Consider the following 21189-nt stretch of genomic DNA (forward strand, 5'->3'; position numbering starts at 1 on the left):
GTCTTTAAGTATATTAAAGTACAGTTTGAATTAATATTGCTCTTGTGTTACCTTGTGTAGATCACATTTGGCTGGCAGCGATCAGTTTGATGTATGATTGACTCCAAGCTTTTTTTTTTTAACCAGAGGACACAGACGACACAGGCAGAGATAAATGTCTCGGTTTAAAATTACTATTCCAAGGTCATAGCAGTGGGACATTTCAATTAGGGTCTTTTCTGAGAGCAACTTTAAGTGGAAGGGTTCGGCAAAGTACTTAAAAGAGAAATGACTGTTTAATGAAACTGTCATCCTTGATTGAAATTTAAAATGGAGGAGGGCAACCTGAAATCTCATTGAACAAGGGAATTTGAAAGGTTTTCATTATAATGCGACCTGAACAGAACACATATGATGATCAGGCAAAATACTGACTGACTGAATGAACATCTTATGTGCTGTGTTCATGATGTTAATGTGTGTGTGACATCATGAGTCTTAAGCCGTCTTCAAAAAGTGTATACACTGTATTCACCTTTACCTGCATGGATATAAAAAATAGCTGTAGATTCAAAAGAGGCTATGTTTTATGTTGCTAAAATGGTGCAGTACGACTTTCAGTGGTCATTTCCTGGAATGTCATGAATTTGATGAATGCCAATGGCCTTCTATTTGACCAAGATGCTCTCTGACTTTTTTTCTGTGTGTGTTTCTTGCTTGTATGTGGTAGTGTACTTTATTATTCTCCCTGTCAATTCTTGAACCAAACCTGACATTTTTGATTTGGTGACATTATTGCTGCATAATCTGTAGTGTCACAGCTGCAGTGCTTTGATATGACCAAGATGCAATGGCTCAGCATCAAACAGAGGAAGACCAATCACAACATATTTGCTTTGATGAATATATTTCTGGAGATGAATCCAAAGCACTGACAAACAGGGTTCATTTTTGTTCTGCCCATTAATCCAAAATTCCCCAGTTCTGATGGACAGTGTGGAGTGTGTGGAGGTGTGAGGAGGTGGAATTTCATCAACTGACAGCTGCTTGCATTTTCACTGGACACAGTTTTTAATATGAAATACAATAATTCATAAAAATGGATGCAGTCTGCAATGTGGCTGTCCATGGTCTACCCTCTATATACCCTGCCACCCACATTCAATAATTAATAGTAAAATAAAGCCACCACATTGCTGTTTTTTCTTAAGTTCTTTGCATTGCATTGTTTATCTGGATTTATACGAGCAATGCTGTTCAGAGTACCACACATATGCTGTTAAAAATTAACCCGTTTTTCATGTGAAAAACGTCAGCATTTAGTGGAATGGCTGTTCTGATCTTAAGAAGAAATACAAGTAAGAAAGCACTACTGAAAACTGAAAATAAACCTTCCCCTTTCCAGTATTAGGCCAAGAAATTAGACTTGTGGTCACAGCAACACATCAGTTGGTGTTAATATGACAGAAAGCCATAACAGCCAGCCAACTGTGTGTGATTTGTAATAGAACCCATATTGGTTAATTTCTGCAATCCTTTCATGTAAAAACAAAAACTATAATGGTGTACTTTGTGCACGCCACAGTGTCGTTTTAATGTTTTTATGATGTAACTTTGGTCTGATGTGGTCAAATGGTTTTCAGTGTTTGGTGTTGATGATGTAGATATGGTTTTGACAGGAATGGCTTGGGGAATACCTAGGAAGAGTAACATTTGTATGTTATTTGTATTTGTATGTATTCAATTCAGTTCTTGATGTAAATGTATCATCTGAAAGGAGGCTTTCATGTAAGCGGTCATAGTGTTCGATGCTGATGGTGAATTTCTAATGCAAAACATCTAACACGCTACTTAAAAATCAAGACTGAAAAAGTACATTTTTTTACATGACATGTAATATGCCAGAGCCATATGCCCCTAGCAGCCCATGCCACTTACATAAATTGTTTGTGCATGCCAGGGGTGGTGGGATGCAGTAGATCTCTCTCTGTTTTTTTTTTCTTTTTGGTGTGCAGTCTGAAGCATGGCTGGATGCACATTGCCTTACAAGCTGCACAGCTACAAGCAAACGATTTAAAGACTGCATGCGCTGCAGCTGCTATGTTCAGGATTATCTGTAAAAAGGTGGTGAGGACATGAGCGCAGTGACAGTATCTGTGACTCTGGTGTGAGGTCGTTAGATGTCATTTCCACATGAGGGCACAGAGTTTATGTTATGGAGTTAGGGAGTGAAAATAAATCTGAAGCACTTGGTCTCAGTATTTTATCTGGCTGAATGCATTGCGTGTGTTATTTAAACAGGACACATCAAACCATCTCCACCATATGCACACTGAAAATAACCTCTGAGCTTCACCTGACACTGACTGCAATAACTGTGTTTCTGTCATGTGCAATTAACTTTACTAAATAAAATAGTGTTGACTGATTTCATACTTTACAAGCAAAATATCTACAATAATTCAGCTATTTCAGACTTATCCAGTTGTGTGATTTGAAAGTATCTTAATAATCTATAACAACAGCAGCTTTACTCCAAATTGTGTGCAATATCTAATATCAACATATTTAACATTTAAAAAGAAAAAATGATATGTGTGTAAGTTTGCTGTCTTATATGCATAGCTTTTTACAGCAGGGGAACAAAATAATGCTTGTTTTTCATACTGACCCTCTAGCTGTCCAGACCAACCTGTGGGAGTTGCTGCTGCAGAGACAAGCACATGAACCCCACTGGCTTCCTACCTAAAACACAGGAATCTGAATGTACGGTGCACTAGCACAGATCTGGCTCATGTTTGTGTGAAGTAGGCTTTGTTTAGGCAGGCAGGCAGAAGCAGGGTCCTACACTTGGGGGGCGGTGGCTCTGATTTCATTAGCCTGCAGGAGTTTCACCTGTGGCAGAGATTATGGACACGTTACAAGGACGACGCCGAAGGCAAGACATTTTGGAAACAAGAGAGACTGAGTTTTACCCAGCACCACAAACTGAATTTAAACTTCACATCCACATTCAGGAACGGGCTGGCCGAGGACGGTTGGGACGCCTGGTCCAAGTGAGCTGGTGGTGGAAAGTGGGAAGAGGGACTTTGGTGAGTTCATCTCCAAACAGGAAACCATCATGAAACAACATGTAATTAACTAATATTGAAGTTCTAAGTTTATGCAAAATCGTTGTTGATACACACATGTATTCCAACTGATTTTAATTCCCAGAGCGTCAATTAGTGACGCTTTGTCATAATGTATGTATGTTGTGTGTTATAATGTATGCATGTATGTTATAAATGAGAGAATGTGTTGTATGGCTGTAGCAGTTGCTCTGAGCATCTAATATTGCCAGATGGGTTACGGGTGGAGTAAGTTGAAAGCTTGGTGTGTCTCATAGAGACGCTCAAGGGTACCTTGTGCATATGTATGAGACGCCGAGGGTCAAGGCAAAGTGTCTGTATTTAGTGCGCTGGAAATGAGACCAGGCTCTGTGCCCACATATACTGTACATGCACATTAAGTTTGAGGAAGTAAATTTTCATCTTTTTCTATTCCTTAGTCACAAAATACAAATCACCTCTCCTTATTAACTACCTAGATCAACAAAGGTTATTGGATTTTTTTTTCCATTGCATAAAAATATTCCCTCAAATCATTATAAACTGTAAATGATGTACTCTTGTAAGTTGTTGAATGCAGATTGGTCTGATAATTTAGACACTTCAAAGAGTCAAGTGTTCATATTGCAAAGGTTAGCACAATAGATGGGAGTATATTTCATAGCAAGTATGCTGAGTTCTCAGGTTCACACTGACTACATTTGAGTCAGTGTGATTAACAATGTAAGAGCTTATACCAGATCCAGAGTGAGAAACAGGATGACGACCTGGGCAAGAGATGTGATGAACATTCGGCTCAGAGCCCGGGTTAGAATCAGTGTGAGTGACAAAGCATATTAGAGCCTTTGAGAGCCCTACATACAGTGTTGTGCATGAACATGCTCATGTTTCTGGAGAACTGAACGTATCACTTTGCAACTAACAAACATGAACGTGAGCATCGTTAACTCTCGCTGGATTTAACGATGCTCACACATTGTGTTTTACAGCTCCCAGCATGCTGGCATGACTAGTGCAACTGGTGCCTCAGACGCTGTATGAATGTTTGATGTAGATTTATGAACGAATCAGTGCAGATTTCAACGGGAAAATATTTCACATTTTCATAGACATTTCAAAGTCCAAATGTCAGCGACATCACCAACAAAGTTGAAAGGATCATCTACAAAGGAAAAGACAACATAAAATTCCGCCACCCAAGTCTGCTATAGATGTTTAAGGTTGAGCTAATTTTAACTGCTGTTTAAACTATTGGGTTGTTTAACCTATGGCAATGCGTCAATCTAACGGTGAACATAAACTGACAGCCCACAGGCTGCAAAATATGAATAACTTCAGAGAATGCGCTCATTACAAACCAGTGGAAGTGGTCCAGTCCATTCTCAGAGTGGTAATCAACTAGCTTGCAAGGGTCAAAAAGTTCAGATTTCATAGTTCACCCGTTCTTCAGAATCAGATTATTCTCCAACTCCATCCACTCCATGGACTCACCATCAAACTGCACAGCTCCCAGACTGGCAGCACGCTGACTGGACAACTGGAGGCAACTCTGGAGTTGCTGGAGAATTACTAAATTTGTCTGTTAGATGCAAGGGGCGTCACTTGGGTCTATTTTCATTGCCCTAGTGTTGTATTGAGTCCCATACTGAGTATTTGTGTTTGCTTCCAAGGATCTTGAAGAGAAGTTGTTGAGATAAGGACTCACTCACTGGTAGTTGAACTGTGGGTTTTATATTGAGCACTGACTGCCGCCTTGGTGGAGAGCATTTTCTAGTTAAGTATCTAGTTATCTTTATTGAGATTGTGTAACATTTTGTCTGATCACACAGATATAGGCTCATAAAAACAGTATTAAATCTCTGAGTGAAAATATTAAACAACGAGTATAGTGGAGTAAAAAGTATAATATTTGCCTAATGGCATAGAAATATAAATGGATATCAAGTAAAGTACAGGTACCTTGAATTCTTACTTAAGTACAGCACTTGAGTAAATGTACTTAGCTACATTCCACCACTGAAAAGTTGACAGACTTGTACTGGACTGCATTGCAGGAGGTCTGAAGCCTTTGCAGCTCATTATACAATACAGAGGAAGTGAACGTGAGCAGTTCATATGTTTGGGCCTGGGAACTTAGCTCAAAATTCAAAATTGTGAACTAGTTCATTTCAGTCTGTGTGAACTGAAACTTTGAGCTAGCTCTTGTGAAGTCTGAACTTGCACAATACTGCCAACACACTTCGCACTGCTGTGTGGCCCAGATAAATAGACTGACAGGTCCATCAAGAGTGATGTAATGCTGTCCATGTCCCTCAACAATGTCCAAGAACCAATGATCATGTTGGAATTGAAATTGGACACAATTTAATTTTGAATATATTAAATTTTAGGAATTTCAGTTAGGTTGGCAGTATCAATTATTTGAATCATAAATTAAATAAAACATCATTTCATAGGACATCATTTCAATGAGAGTAAACCGCTATCAGTGAAAAGGGGTGAGGCTGTAATGTCAAGTAGAGCAGTAAAAACACTTACATTGGCTGAGTTTAATTATCGGTTTTGTTAAAGGCTTGGCTGATCAGTTTTGAAAATAACAATACTACAATGGAGGAATAGTAATAGAAGCAGCAGCTATCCAGCAGCCTCGGGTGACAGGCACTTGTATTCAGTTGTGACACATCTGGCTAACATGCTAGCAACATAGCTAGGGTCCTGGATAATATGTGGTACTGTCTATTATAGGCCTCCACAGCAAATATTTTCACTTGTCTTTGCAGAAAAAGCACACATGCTAAATTGACAGTAAACCAGCATGCATGATACCAGGACCCTGAAACTGAAGCAGCTAAATGAAATTCAGCTATCACTTATTTGCACCTGCGTTTTTCCCAATGCGATGTGTCAAAATATCACCTATGGCACAAACCTGCAAAGGAATTTTGGTCCTTTTTTTTTTTTGAATTTCCTGAAAACAACCACGTGGATGGAAGAGATGTGCCACAGATGAAAAAAAAAAGAAAAAAGAAAAAAAAAGGTAACTAAATTCTTAACATCATTGACAAAGTGTAACTAAAATTAATGTAGTATTTATTTTATGAGAATGATCAAGATTCTGAGCCTTCAGACAGGCTCATAACAACTGCTTTGTACACATTCTTTTCTTTAGATGATAACTGGAAGGAAAAAGCCCTTCAGGTTACGCATAACCCAACCATTTGCTCCTGAAACCTTTTGAAAATTAGATGTCTTTTTTCTCCAAGTGGTAATTGCAAAAAAAAACAATTGTTTACCCAGGGCTTGCTCTGATGCTGCCACACTAGCGCTTCACAAAAATCCACAAGAATCATGCTAACCAGCCAACAGTCTCTGATGAGAGGTGGACAGGTCTCTTTCATCTGTGCCACAGTGCAAAAATTAGTCCATGGAGTGGTTATTAATTTCTATTCTGCATCCCGTGTCCTTGTTTGTCTGAGAAAGACAAAGACCGCCTGCATACATGGTGTCTCCAGCTTCCCTCGCCCTTCTGTTGTGCTCCCCCTATTTCATTCTGCCCTCTTCAATATCACCTACCCCTCACTCTCCAGGCCCCCATCCAATCCTCATTCCTGAGATGTTGTGGTGTCTGTGACACCATCAGCCATGTGCGAAGGGTCATTAGCACAGCCATCATTAAATAAATGAAATCAATCCCAAAAACAGCTGGCTCCTGGGGAGGGAGGGGGATTTGGGATCATACCGGGAGGTTCAGGCAGAAAATATTGATGGGGATGCTGTTGATTGTTGATGTGAGCATGTGTGTGTGTGTGTCCATATATATATGTGTGCACGTGCATATGTGCGTGCACGCATGGCTGGTTGGTGGCGGAAGGCTTCATATCATGAGCTTTAGATTGTTCTCGATCTTCGCCACAGTAATTATGATGTAAGTGGAACAACAGCGTGAGGTGTGTGTGTGGTAATTAACCCCAGGCAGCTGAGAAATGAGTCTAATGAGGAGAGCGGGACACTGAATCTGTTCAATCAATCCTTTCTCTCTTTCCCTCTCCTCTGGAGCATTTAAATGTATCAGTGACCTTGTAATGGTTAACTGCGACACACATTTGAACCCATTTAGCACATCAGCATCTCTTCATTTATTTTTCTTCCCAGTTTTTGTCATATTGAAGGGGACTCAAGGAGTCTGGTTTGACTTTGTGTTGTGACAGTTTACCTCTTGTTAAATCCTATACTGTATTAAAAAAAAAAGAAAATCACCAGCCTGGTCAGTCGCTGGTGCTTATCTCTATGCCAAATTAGTAAAAACAAACTAATGAAGCCTTGAAAATGTTGGTGTATGATTAACATGAAAACATAATGTTAATTTAAGAACTAAATTCAATGAGATGAGGGTAATAGTGTGAATCGAACATTAGGGGCCATTGAATGAATGTCATTACACCAACAGTAATACCATCTCAACGAAACAGCAATACAAATTTGGTTAGTTTTATTGCCCTGAATCAGTGACAATCTTCAATATAATTAACAAAAAGTAATATTAATTAAGTGACCATTTTACGCAATTGAACTGGCCTGTGGTGTAATTGGAAATTACAGAACTCAAGTGAGCAATGTATTAAAGTTAGCTAACAGACTGCAATTTCAGTGTTTGTGTTTGGTGATTAATGGCGTTATTTGTATGGAAAAAAGTAGACACTTGCGTATTGGGATTAGTCATGTAATTTAAACAACTTCTAATATATACAAAGGTTTTCATAAAGATCATTCAGAACAGGGGAAAAAATGTTGGAGGTCTGTCTGCAGTTTGCCTTTAACTGCCAATTTGTATGTCAGATTACCAAGGTACCCAAGTATCATCCCTGCTCCAAAAACATTATGAAACATGGCTCTGCTGGTTAGGTATCACATTAGAAACATAATTTGTGGTATCAGATGTTATACAAGATTGTGTTAATTAGTCAAACTGTTCTGGTACTGCTTTTTACTCGTGTACAAGTGGTTTTGTTTGTCTGTTTTTCACAATATCTCAGAGGTAGGATTAAGCAAAGTGTTATAAAATATTGATTACAGTCACCTCTATTTCAGGAAAGGAACAGCTGTAGTAGGGGGTTCATTTAAAGTCCAGTGGATGTACTGAGAGAGTTGTGGATGTTTCGTCTATGATGCATGCCAGAAAAAGAGATTCAGGGTCAGATCTGGGTCTGGCTATGTCTCATATGGAGCAGAGGTCATGGGGGTGAGCCACATAATTCAACACCCTGCGGAGGGGATGGCACATTAATCAGTTTAGCAACATAATCTGTCACAAATGGGGGTGTATACAGCAGCCAAACTCATGACTAAAGGCGCTATTAGCAGTGCCAATCATTGCAGTGTTCACTCATATAACCGGGCCAACCTGCCAAATTGCAAGGCTCGTTCACACAGAGAGAATGCATCTACATAATTGGAAATTCTGACTGGAAACCTGTTATTTTCAGGCATCATAATGCTGTGAGACATATTGTGAGTGAACAGAGTGAGTTGATGTAGAACATCTGATAGCAGAACATCAGTGCGCTTCATAAGTATAAGGACAATTTAGTTTCGGCTCTCTACTCAAGCATGCTGCATTTGAATGGCGCAATGACCATACTATGAGGTTAAAGTGCCAACTTTCATCTTGAATTCCAAGTTGTTAACATCCACACCTGTTTAATCATGTTAATGCAGTTAAAAAAGGGCTACAAGTCAAACACACTGTTGACTCAATCACCTCAAAGTTAAGGTTTCTTTTGCAATTGAGCTTGCTTGAGTAGAGAGCTAATACACAGGCCAAATACTTAATAACTGAAGTATATGTCATGCAGCTCCTAATCACAGCAACCTCAAGATTTCTATTCAACATGTCACGAGTCAGAGGAGAATTGATAGTTGGATGTGCCTTTATGAGTTTTCTGATGCTGCCATTGTTTACTTTGTGGTCCAGAGGAATTAAAATGTGTTGTCGAGGCATTTTAGTGTCTCTATTGTGAGCTTTGCACAGCGCATTTTTGTTTCATGTCATTGGATTGAGTGACTTTTCAAGACATTCTCTTTCTTTGTGTGTCATACCTGTTTTTAAAAGGCTCAGAATAAAGTTCATTATTTTTAATGACAGCGCAGACACAGATTATGCTCTCATTTGCATATTGCATTTTGGTATCTAAAATTATGATCTGCCACTCATCCGTATTGCTTCCATTTGAATCTGATTTTTCTGGCATGACCTTTTAAACACTGAGCCTGCACTGTCTTGCAAAAAAAAAAAAAAGTGACACTGGGACCATTTCAACGATTCCATGACATTGAGAAGAAAATAAAATTGTGTTATCCCTGTAGGTTAGTAGGGAGGGTGGACAGATCCTTCATTCCAACAGATGACAGTTACAAATACATCTGTGATGCAGTACCCAGACCTGAAGTCTATAACCACTTCAGGCCTGAATTCAAGTGCAAACTTGCACCTCAAAAGAAGTATGAATTTGGCTAAGAATGCTTTGTGAAAATACCTGTGGCTCATCAGAGACAGTAAGTTCTATTTGACTCCATGCATTATGCATTATGAATTATGAAGCATGCATGGAGTCCTCTAAGAGGACTTCAAAAACAGCAACATTACAGATGATGAGTAACAATTGCCAAACAAATGTTGATGCAGATGTGTCAGTCAGTTACATTATGTAAAGATCACCAGGAACAGTGACAAACAGTGATATAAATACCTAATCATCTATTGAGAAATATCTATATTAACATCTTCAGATTCATCAAAACCACTTGCAGCCAGCACATTTAGCTAAAAAGGCCAAACCAGCTACAGTTTCTGATCTGTATTGGTGTGCCCCTCGTTCCCAACAGGAATAAGACAAGCAAAATCTATGTTCTCTGTCCTAAAGAGTGTGTCAGTCACCTCTGCCCAGAAGGCCTTACCTGCTGGGTAAAACAACAATATAGTACCAGCCATGTCAACATTGATCTGAGTGATCTGGGGGTCCATTCTTGAGGAGGTGATACTGCCCGTTCCCTCGTGCAGAGTTGCAGACTGTGCGACTCAGAATCGAGCAGAATAGACATTGCTGATATCCCTCTCTGCAAACGTGAGTGACACACTGTGCTTCTTCTTGTAATTATTGTGGGTGTGAATCAGCAGCATGTTTAGGCCAGGAAATGTTTCTCAGCAAGGAAGGACGCTTGCTCTTAACTGAATTACTGCCACAGTATTACATTTGGCATTTGAAAAAAATGTGTTTTAGTTGTGCATATGACAATAAAGCATTATTGTGCAGATTCAGTTCTTTTTGAATGCTTCCAAAAAAAAAAAAAAAAATACAGTGTTGAATCATTTGTGAGAATTTTGGGACGTAAAACGAAATCAAATCACACGGTTTTCTGTTTTCCAAGGCAGCTCCTGTAACATCAAACCTTTTGTGAGTTTATTTACTTAATTATTGTTGGGTTTTTTTGTTTTTTTTTATCACAAGAATGTTACAGTTATATCCAGTATTGTATATTTGGTTTGCAGAAGCATATTTCCCCTAGCCTTAGCTGGTCTCTGTGTCCTGGGGCCCTGACACATCAGAAAAATCATTCTTCAATGAATGAATCTAGGATTATTTTTCTTCCACAAAAATGAAAATATTTTGTTTATGTCATCAAAACTAGATTTGGTAATACTGGGGAGTACAGAAGAAACAAACCATTTCATTCAGAGCCTGATCCTTTTTTCCCTCTCAGTCCTTCTGCTTTCTGCCTTCTGAGTCTGTATCTTTCCCCTTCAGCCTTCGTCAGTTCCTGTTTCCCTGCTCGTGCCAGTTCCCATTTCTGACCTGGAACCTGTAGCATGGTCTGAGCTTGTCGTTTCAGTCCCTCAGCCAAAGGTGGTCCCTCAGTGCATGTGTCTTCCTGTGCTCTGTATCTGTCTCACTGTCAGAGCAAGCTTCTGCCTTTTGTAAGCCTCTGCTCAAGTCTGTTCCCCTCAGAACTTGGCCAATGTCAATGTATCTCTATTCTCACCCTGAGCCCTGCATGGCACTCCCTCCTTCAAGCCTAGTCTTACAACATCCTGCCCCTCAGTCCTGTTCTCTGCCTGCCCCTTAATTTTGGGGAGACTGTGCGGTTGGATTCATTGACTTTTGTGGTCCTGTCCGTTTTCCCCAAGCCATCATCCTAAGTGTTTCTGCCCACCTCTCCAGCATTTTCTCCTGTCCCCTGGCTGCCTTCCCGAGCTGTCCCACCACTGTTACCACTGCCTGAGTAGTTCTGCCCTGCCAGCTACCAGTGCCCAGGCAGACCCCCTGAGCAGTCCAGCCTGTTTCTCCAGTCCAGTGATCATCCTCCTGGCAACTCTTGCTGCATATCTGCTCCATGGTACCACATCTGGCAATGGTTGTGGTTGTCAACCTAGGACCTACTCCCCTCCAACCCCAACCACTACTCCACAGAGCACACATAGGGTGGGCGTCTTATGATCATACAACTAGGATTGCAATATGAAAGCACTATTATGGCTACTGGCAGAAATCCCAGCACCACATTATGACTAAAATCAGTTTAACTGACCTTTGGGCCAATAGCCTATTTGTCAAATCCATTTGTCACTTTTTAGCTATCCACTTCACTAAAAAAGCATTGTCATAGTCAGACTTTTCTTGAAGAAGCACATCTATTTCCATTGATATGAGAGTCCTTTCACTAAATCATCACTGGCCTAAAGGTTTGAGCTGCTAAGACACTGAAAGCAAACATAATAAGCATTTGGGATGTTCAATGAATGACTGAGCATACAACTTTTATTTTTAATATAATAATAGAATCACTATAAAATTATGTTTGACAACGTTTGCAACTTGCAAAATAATAGCTATAAAATCAATAAACATAAAAGCAAACATGCTACATCATTTTGTCATCCACAGCCATTCTTAAGTCTGCAATAACAGATTTTATAGGCCATTTGGAGGCAGTGGAAACAAAATTTAAACACAACACAGACACATTATGCTTATGTTGATATGATGAAATTAGCAAACAGTTGCCAGTTTGCACTCGGAGCAGACACAGAGCAACATTATCATTTATTTGGAGTTGTGTTTTTGTCCAACTGGAGTCCAATATTTACTGTGCTCTTAGTTCTGTTTTTGGTCTATACTACTCTTGTGGGAAATATCTGCATCTTTAGATGGTAGACACTCGACTAGCAGTTGCTTACGTTGCCTTTCTATTGTTTGTATAATAGGTGAAAACTGGGTTTGTCACTATTAATTACTGCTTTCACATACGAGTTGTCATGTGATCCTATATTGACAGAGAAGTACAGGTTATAAAGTCACTTTAAAAATGATGTTCTGTAAATTGTTGAGCAGTCCTTTTTTCATGCTGTAAAAGTGCAGAGAGCAGAGAAACTAGAGCAGAGCGTGTCTTCAAGAATGTATAAATGCAAATAGGTTTTTCCCCAAAAGAAAACAGGAAAAACAAACATCTTAATATCACAAGCGTTTACAACAGGTCTTTTCATATATTAATTACCCAAGGAGGTGGGCTTTGCATTGATAAATGACACCACTGGTTTCCCCCTAAGGGTGGAGCTGACAGATGAAGGAGCGATTGAGATGGAAAAATCTTGATGTCGCCATTCTCTGATGCTGAGGATCATTGCTGGTGACAGCCAGGGTTGTTCCACACTCAAACAACTCAGAAACAGTTGCCACAGGCTATATACACCTCATCAGTCTTCACCTGTCCAATTCAGTTTCAGCGTCAAACTAGTTGGGATCAGGCATCGTGCCAAATGCTGCACTGCAAAAACGTTTGGAATGATGTGAAGATCTCAAACATAATGCCGGATGTTTCAGTTTGGGCAGAAATATGTGTTAAAGATGGCATGTGGTGCATTTTTGCCTAGAAGTCCTTGTATCTACACCAATCGTCATATCAAACAGATATTTTAAAAGGTTGCCGTCTGCAAGGAAACTTTGGTATGTTGGGAGTTCATTTCGAGTTTTATTCAACTGACAAAGTGCTAATACATATATTTATTGCCATAATAGTATTTGTTTTCGAATAAAACTACTTGTGAGAAAGCGCACGTTTCCTCACATTAGTCATGCCATTCACTGATTCAAGTCACTGACTACAAACAAACGCTCTCTTTAACAGTCTACACTGATTTTGATCTCACGTCTGTGTAAAGAGTTGTTTGAAGCTGACCAATCAGCTCTAACGTAGCGCTCCTTCCTGCATGGTCTAACTAGTGGAAGACAGTAGCTCATTAGCAGAGATGCTGCTTATGTGAACTGACACCCCAAAATGCCGTGTTTACAATAGGTAATATATCAACACTTGGAAGTAAACCACTTAAACTATGTTCAAATGGTTTTACTGACGGAAAAGCAAATCACAGGTTCTTTATAGACAGCGGGTAAATACATTAAACTGAAAGGCCTTTTGGGGTAAATTAGGTTTGCTTCTTTTTTCCACCACCACCACCAGCAGCACCACCCAATAAAGGTGTCTGCTTCCTCGCTGCATACAGATCAAGAGGAAGTGTATGTTCTCTTTAGGGTTAGCAGTTTGACTTGTATGATGAGGAAAAGAATGTGAGAACATCTTTCAGAGTTCAGCAGGAATCAAATAACTGGCTTCGGGGGATTAACTTTAAAACATGCTACGCCGGGGCTGCGCTAGCGCCCTTAATTTGTTCCACTTTATGTGTTGAAAGAGTGGCTTTTTGGCAAGACTGATCCATGTAAACAAAAAGGAGTTAATGAATATGAATGAGTGAGCAAATTAATGAATAAGTAAATAACTGCATGACATTTCATCTCTTTGCAGACCTTAAGCCTCACTCGATTTTTCCTCAAGTCCAAGTCCTGTGGAATTTTCTTGTCAACACAGTCATGTTACATTTTTCAGGCTTCTTTGCCAAAACACACTATGGATCATCACCAAACGCACAGCTGAGACAAATCTTGTGAATATTTTAAAATCTGCAATATTATATGCATACACAAGTACGTACATTTTATTTACTTTGTTTCCAATCATTCCTCTGAAGCAAAATTCAAACCTTAGTCTCAGCCTACATCTTTCCAAATCTCTGGAGTTAGCAGTCCTTCACAATAAAAGTGTTCCAGTAGGTTTAATCCTCAGACAAGCCAGCAATGAGGAAGGAAACAGTATTTTTTTTTTTTTACCCCAGTTTTGGTTCAAGGTATTTCAACCACCAGTGCTGTTAATTTACAGTATTTGTTGAATGAAGGAATAAATTCTGTTTCACTCACAGCCTTGCTTCTACCAGTCTTATGCTTGCTTGTTTCATGAATTCATGCATGTTTATATTTAGTGGGATATTTGAGGCAAACTAAAGGATTAACACTAATGTTCAAACAAAAATCATCCCAGACGGCCACTAAGTACAAGAGTACAATAATTAGATTTACCACATTTTGCATCTCAAAGCATCCCTAAGCAGTTTCATTTCAATGTTTTTAGTACAGCTATGGGAGGATTAAATGCACTCCCGTTTTCCAATTCATCCTGAACAGCTGCCACTTTTCTTTAATATTTGATCTTTAGCTGATCATTTAACCTTGATTACAGTCAACGGTGTCTGGAAATGTAAATGTGTCTCGCTAGTTACAGCTATAGAGATCAAAAATTCATCTTAGCGGGAGTGCTGAGTCCGTGTGAGCCAAGGCTTCGCTTCCTGTTTTTCATGGCTATTTTACTGGAACAGCTCTGATGAGATTTTTTCTCATTTTCTGTGGAATATGTGACTACGTGTGTGATAATATGGAGCGAACAGGCACTGCACAAAAACATACCACCTTAATGCTGTGTTAAGATAATTAAGAGACACTGACACAGTATGTAGTGGACTTAACCCCTAGTACCTGATTTGCCGCAGATCCCCATCAACAGAGAGGAAAACGGAGAGAGGATAAGTCAGTTTGGAGTCTTGCATTTCAATCAATCTTGCGTCTCACACGCATTTGCATGATGGAACCGGTTATGTTAATCTGACGAAAAAAATAACCTAAAAATACTGGATTGGATCACAGCATTTGAACCACTGTTCCCTCTAAAATGAGGATTTATTAGGCACACTGAGTATGGTGCCCCCTCAATGCCTCAGCCAGCGCACACACACAAACACATTTTCTTTCAGAACATCCTGAACTCTTTGAGGGATGATTTCAACAAAGTGCTGGAAACCTTTCAAGGGATCTGAGTCCATGATGACTTCATAGCTTTTTGGCGGCACCTTCACAGGCAGAGATAGATGCTACGAGAGATTTACAGGATGATTCAACAATTGTTGAAAGGCCAGATGGAGAAAGAGGGGGCACTCTTCTATTAATGAAAGTGGATTAGAGAAAGTGCAAGAATATCACACTACCTATGAACAATACATTTTAATGAGAGGCTTGTCAGAGATGCCACAAATCACGTCACAAATGCCATTCATTTCGATTGCGAAATTGTGAGAAAGGAAGCATTCTAAAATAGCCCTAATCCTGCCAAAGAAAGCAAACCCCAGCTGAGATTGTTACCCTCACAGCACCATTTTCCACTACTGATAACCAGATAAGTGTTTGAAAATGCATCAAAACTCAAATCATGGCATGCAGCCAGTTATAAAGAGAAGGAAAGCCGCTCAGACAGCAACATGCTATTGATTCATAACGCTTATTTGATCACAGTAGTTTTGGCTGGGATTGTTCAATCATATTAAAAAGCAGTGCAATTTATGCCAACTTTCTTAATAATGAGACGTGACACCAAAGGATCACCTTTGTACTTTAATTATGAATTCTCGCTCATTTTCTTTCACCCCTCACACTCACATTACTCTGTATGGCAAAAGGGACGACAATGCAAATATGGATTTTATTCTCAGGTTTGATTTTCTTTTGAGCTTGTATAGAAAAAAAAAAAAACTTCTCATAGCTCATGCAAGCCCACAGGGGTGGCCCAAAACACGAGTGGCTCATACCGTCAGCACCACACAAAAGCACATGTCTGCACACTTCAGATCATTGTTTATCTTCTGTCGTGCTTGTGATATTTAGTCACCATGAGTAATGTGTGAGTCAGTCTCTTTGAATCTGATCTTCATGACCCACTTTAAGAGCCAAAATCAGCCTCTGTTAATATCCCATAAGACTTCTGTTACAGTTGTGTCTACAACATGATATAATTTCAAAAAGCAGTGTGTAATTATTATGACAAAATAATGCTCTTAGCACATCGTTATGTGTACTTCTTCAGAGCGGTTATTTCACTTCTTACGTAATAATATCAGTGTGATACTTGAGTTAAATGCTTTGCATGAATAATACACTTTTTGATTGTAGAAAGAGACATTCACGCTGTAAACAGTGCAGTTATCTAAATGAATGTACATTTGTATGCGCTGCATGAGACCTTCCAGCCAAACTACTGTCAAAATAGATGCCAGAAATGATCCCCAAACCCAATAGATTGCTGCATAAAAGACACATTGATACCTATGTTTGCTTGTTGTTTTGCTTCTTTCTCCCCCTCAAAAGGAGTGAAGGCTCACACACAGACAGCCACAGACATATTGATTTGGAGGATCTCGCATGAACTTACAGTTGGCAGACACAAAAAGCCAACATTTGTAAATGCAATCCTATGCAATAGCAATGCAATAAATATGACTTTTGAGGTTCATAATTTTTTTTTTTTTTTTTTTTATATATTTCAGAGAGCTGTTGATTCAACTGTGCGGTAAATTCCCAGTTTGCAGACTTAGGTGTATTGCAAGATCTTTCAATCAAAATCAAGTCAAAAACAACAACACACAAGCTTATAGAAAGCATTGGAGTACAGATACCAAGCGCACTAGGGGTTTGGCCAAAAGGTTGCATCCATAAAAATAAACAATTTGTCAATTTGTTTGCTTAAGACATAAAAGAAACACTCTCGGGAAACATTATCAAGCCAGCAAAAGACACATTATGGTAATTCTGATTCAGAGATGGGGAAAAAAGTGACAAATGAAGAAGGTATAAGCTCAGTGATGAAAATGTCCAATCTGTTCATTAAAAGCTCATTTACTCCCTAAAAGAAAATTAGCTGGGTCATTCATGGTCTGCCAGGCAATTCAGTGACAAAGAAGAGAAGACAGAGCATTGAACCCTTTTAGAGGAGGTCTGTTTTAAATGTCTTAATTAAAAGAAAAATACACCCTTGGAATGTCTTCCACACTGAGATATCATCTCTTTGTTCAGTGCATTCTGGGAGTGTTTGGTGATGAATGTTGTAATTAGCAATTTCGTTACACTCTTAACTCAACCTTCCCTGCATAAGCAGAAAAACTGTGAAAATTACCAGACAAGTGAGATTTACTAAGATCTAAAAGCTATGTAAAATCCCACGAGCTGAATGGAATCTCACATCAGTTTCATATTATACTGACACTGACAAATTCATTATCCTAAAGGCCACTACATTGGAGTTGATTTCTACACACCTTGTAAAAAAATGCAGTGCCTGTGACCTGCCTATAAGAGCCTTGAACTAACGCTCCATTACCAGAACCCAAAAAGGCTACAGCCAAGCAGTCAGCGCTTTAAGTTCAATAGCACAAGTATCAGTGGATTAGATTCTGGTGGTGATCCAGGTGCTGCATTTACGCCATCAAACGATTTACGGTTCTTTAGACAGAATGGTGCTGCTTTCATGTGTGCTCGGGTAAAAGTCAAGCATTTAGGATTTCCATGTTGGCATTACATTTGCCTCCTATTTTCTCAGTAAATACACAACTAATTTGCAAATGGGAGTTAGTCTGTGCAAAACTGTATGTGCAAGAAGTACTGAATGCACTTAATTTGGTTGGATTTATGCCAAAACAGTGTGTTTACTGTTCATGTTTTACAGTTTTCCATAATCAGACACTATTGTTGCCGTAATTCAAAAATTTAAACACACTAAAGAAAACAACACTAAGTAACAAACTAGGCTCAAAGGCACGCCACTAGTGTTTGAGAACACCATTAATTTATTTTATTAACTATGACATTTGACAGTGTGAGCACTGTATAGGCATAAAAAACGAAAGGTTCCCAAATATCACAACCATCCTATACAACAATAAAAATTATTTTCGTCATTAATATCTTGTGTGTAGTACAACAGCATACTCACCATTGCTATAGACAGCATATAAAGACCTTTATATAGCTGCAACATTTTCCCCTTAGAAGTGAACACATTGAAAAGCATTGCCAATATGCTGTCATCACAGCAATCAGCCTTCTATTATTGATTTGACTGAATCAAAGAAGAATAATAGTGTCTTGTGAACAATGAAGAAGATGAGCAGCATATGTCCAATAATAGAAGTTGATGAATGTCGCCGCAATTTCGTCTGTTCTTCAATGCAAAAGATCAAGATTTTGGTTTTGATGGCCCACAAGTACACAATGTCAACCTCTGAGTAATTGAATCATTTCAAATGACTTGTATGCTCCTTTCATAAAGCCGTTGTTGCAGGAAATTACATGATTTGCATGGACATTTTTAAGTTTCTCAGCATACATTTTTATCCATTACTTGATCTCTCGCTCTGACTGCAAAACACACTGGGGCCAGTGCCACCTCAGGTTCCTTTTAGAAATCTCTGACCAAGATCACCCTCTATTGCGTCTGATAATAAAGCCTCTACTGTAGACCATAATATTCATGCTCTCTCCTCTAAAATATTTCCATGTCTTTGATCTCTTCCTGTCCACCTCTCATATTGGTCATAAACTGCTTTGCTCTAAAGACGTATTTTTAATGGCTAAGTAGAGAGAACACTCTCACTTTATATCTGTTATAGTACAGTGCTGCCATGATGACAGGTCACTGACACCTTTAGTATTGTTAATGCAGGTCCAATAGTTTTGGGTCCCCTAATACTAAACCCACTGACACCACTAAACTATTTATCATTTTGTCTGGTGATTTCTGGCATTTTTTGATAACATTTTTGTGAATGAAACTTGCAGCACCCACAAATGCAGCAGAACAGGTAACCTTGTACTGCAACTCATGGAGTGTTAATTTTGCTAATGATCACAATCACATAATTTCTCATGAAGAGGTGACAGTCATCAGGCAGCAACAAACAAGCCATTTACAACACATTTCTGCATTAAAGAGAGTGTGCTGAATCTTGATATGAAACACAGTTTCAGGATAAGAACATAAAAAATGTCCTTGTGTGAGGCCTATTGTTTCCATCTCTATTGGTTTCCTGCTGTGCACCTGGTGAATGCAACCTCCAATATGATGTGCCATACCTTTGTTTTCAAAATAAAATGGATCCACATGCACAAATTGTATTTTTGGGGGCATTGCTGTTATGTCGTCTTATTTTGCTGCCTTGCATTGCTACAAAAAAATAAGGACAGAGAAAACAGATGTTTACGTGTTCATCAAATAGAAATGTTATCAAAATAAGGGTAGCATAAATGTGTTTTTTTTTTGTCTATGTATATGTGGTAAAGGTTATCTGACAGGCAAGATTTAAAAGAAAGAAAGAAAAACTCTCTTAACACTTGTTAGATTGAGAAGGGTGAGAATGAAAAGAGAAAGAAGAAGTCTGCCCATTCATCACCAAACTACCTTCTCACAGAGAGTTTACGTTTTGTTCAGCCATGCACCCATGAAATGAAATTTTAGCTTTTCCTTTTCTGGAACATAGATTTTATTGTTCTCTGAGCAAGGCCGCTTTGGAGAAGATAGATGGAGAGTTTCCACTTTATCCCTGTTATGGACAAGATTGTAGAGCAATTTTGAAAATGCATAAAAACTCGTTGTTCATGCATATTCTGGAAACACTTTCTAAGATTTTGTATCTGATTAATGAATGCAGTGACCATCCTATGTCCCTCCTCTCGTCATAAGAGTAGATGTGGTGTTGTGTACATAAGGATTGAGTATAGATCAAGAGGCAGAGAGAAGCTCAAACAAGAACTACTTAGCATGGCATGTATGCAGTTGACAACTATAACGGTAGCAAATGCACCTTCTGGGATTCATAGTGATTTCCAAATTGGACTATTCAAACCCTCCTGACTTACATCCATCACCATCATTCAGTGTCAAGGCAGCGTGTAGCTCATCTGACTTTTATGCAGGAGACTTACATAGCCATAATTATCATTTGCTTTTCCTATTATAATCAAGACCTTAACCAAGTATTTTGATGCTTACGTTTAACCATAACATAACCATAGTCTATATGACATAACCACAAGCCTACCTTCAATTTAACCATACTGTAGTTGCAATCCACACACTTGATATGGCAGAAAGCTAAATCTTTAAAAACACTGCATCTGCACATAAAAATTGTTATCATTTAACATATTCTGGGGTTTTGCAGACGCATCAAATATAGATGTTCTTGTCTGGTAACAGGGTTTGGTCATTTTTGAAATAATGGTCCTTAATTGCAGACAGAAGCAGACAAAAGCAGGCTAGTTGATTTTAATTGGTGACTGTAGCTTATGTCAGCTGAAATGAATGGCCGGTTCTATCAGATCCAACTCCCTAACTGTCTCTGCCTGACTTTTTTATGTCTGCATCTGAATGGTATTAAAACCAGGATCCAGCAAGGGACCTAAACATTCACTTGATGGCTACATTTACATTAAAATGCTAATTCAATGTTGTGTCATAATGCATAAAACAAAATTAAATAAAAGCTAAGGTATAATTGGATAGTTGTGTGGGAGGATTTAGTAAATGGTCAATTAATATATTATTGAATATATCTGTGATGTTTATAGAGGGTTTTAAGTCATTAAGACAAGAATGAAAAAGATTGATGATCAGATATCAGTTTTGAATCTGTTCTGTTGTTTCAGCAGTCTGAAAGAATTTTAGGATGACATTATGAGATATGAGAAAGGGATGTCTGTCATTCGAGACAGAAACACAACACAAAACTCCTCGGGTTGAAGCACAGCTGAAATTCAATCAGAATAACTCTGTCTGCTTTGCGAGGACTGTTCCAGTCCTTTCAAGATAAGCTGGCGACTCATGAAGGCCACACTTTGAA

This window comes from Chelmon rostratus, chromosome 1 (genome assembly GCF_017976325.1).
Source record: "Chelmon rostratus isolate fCheRos1 chromosome 1, fCheRos1.pri, whole genome shotgun sequence".
Lineage (NCBI taxonomy): Eukaryota > Metazoa > Chordata > Actinopteri > Chaetodontiformes > Chaetodontidae > Chelmon > Chelmon rostratus.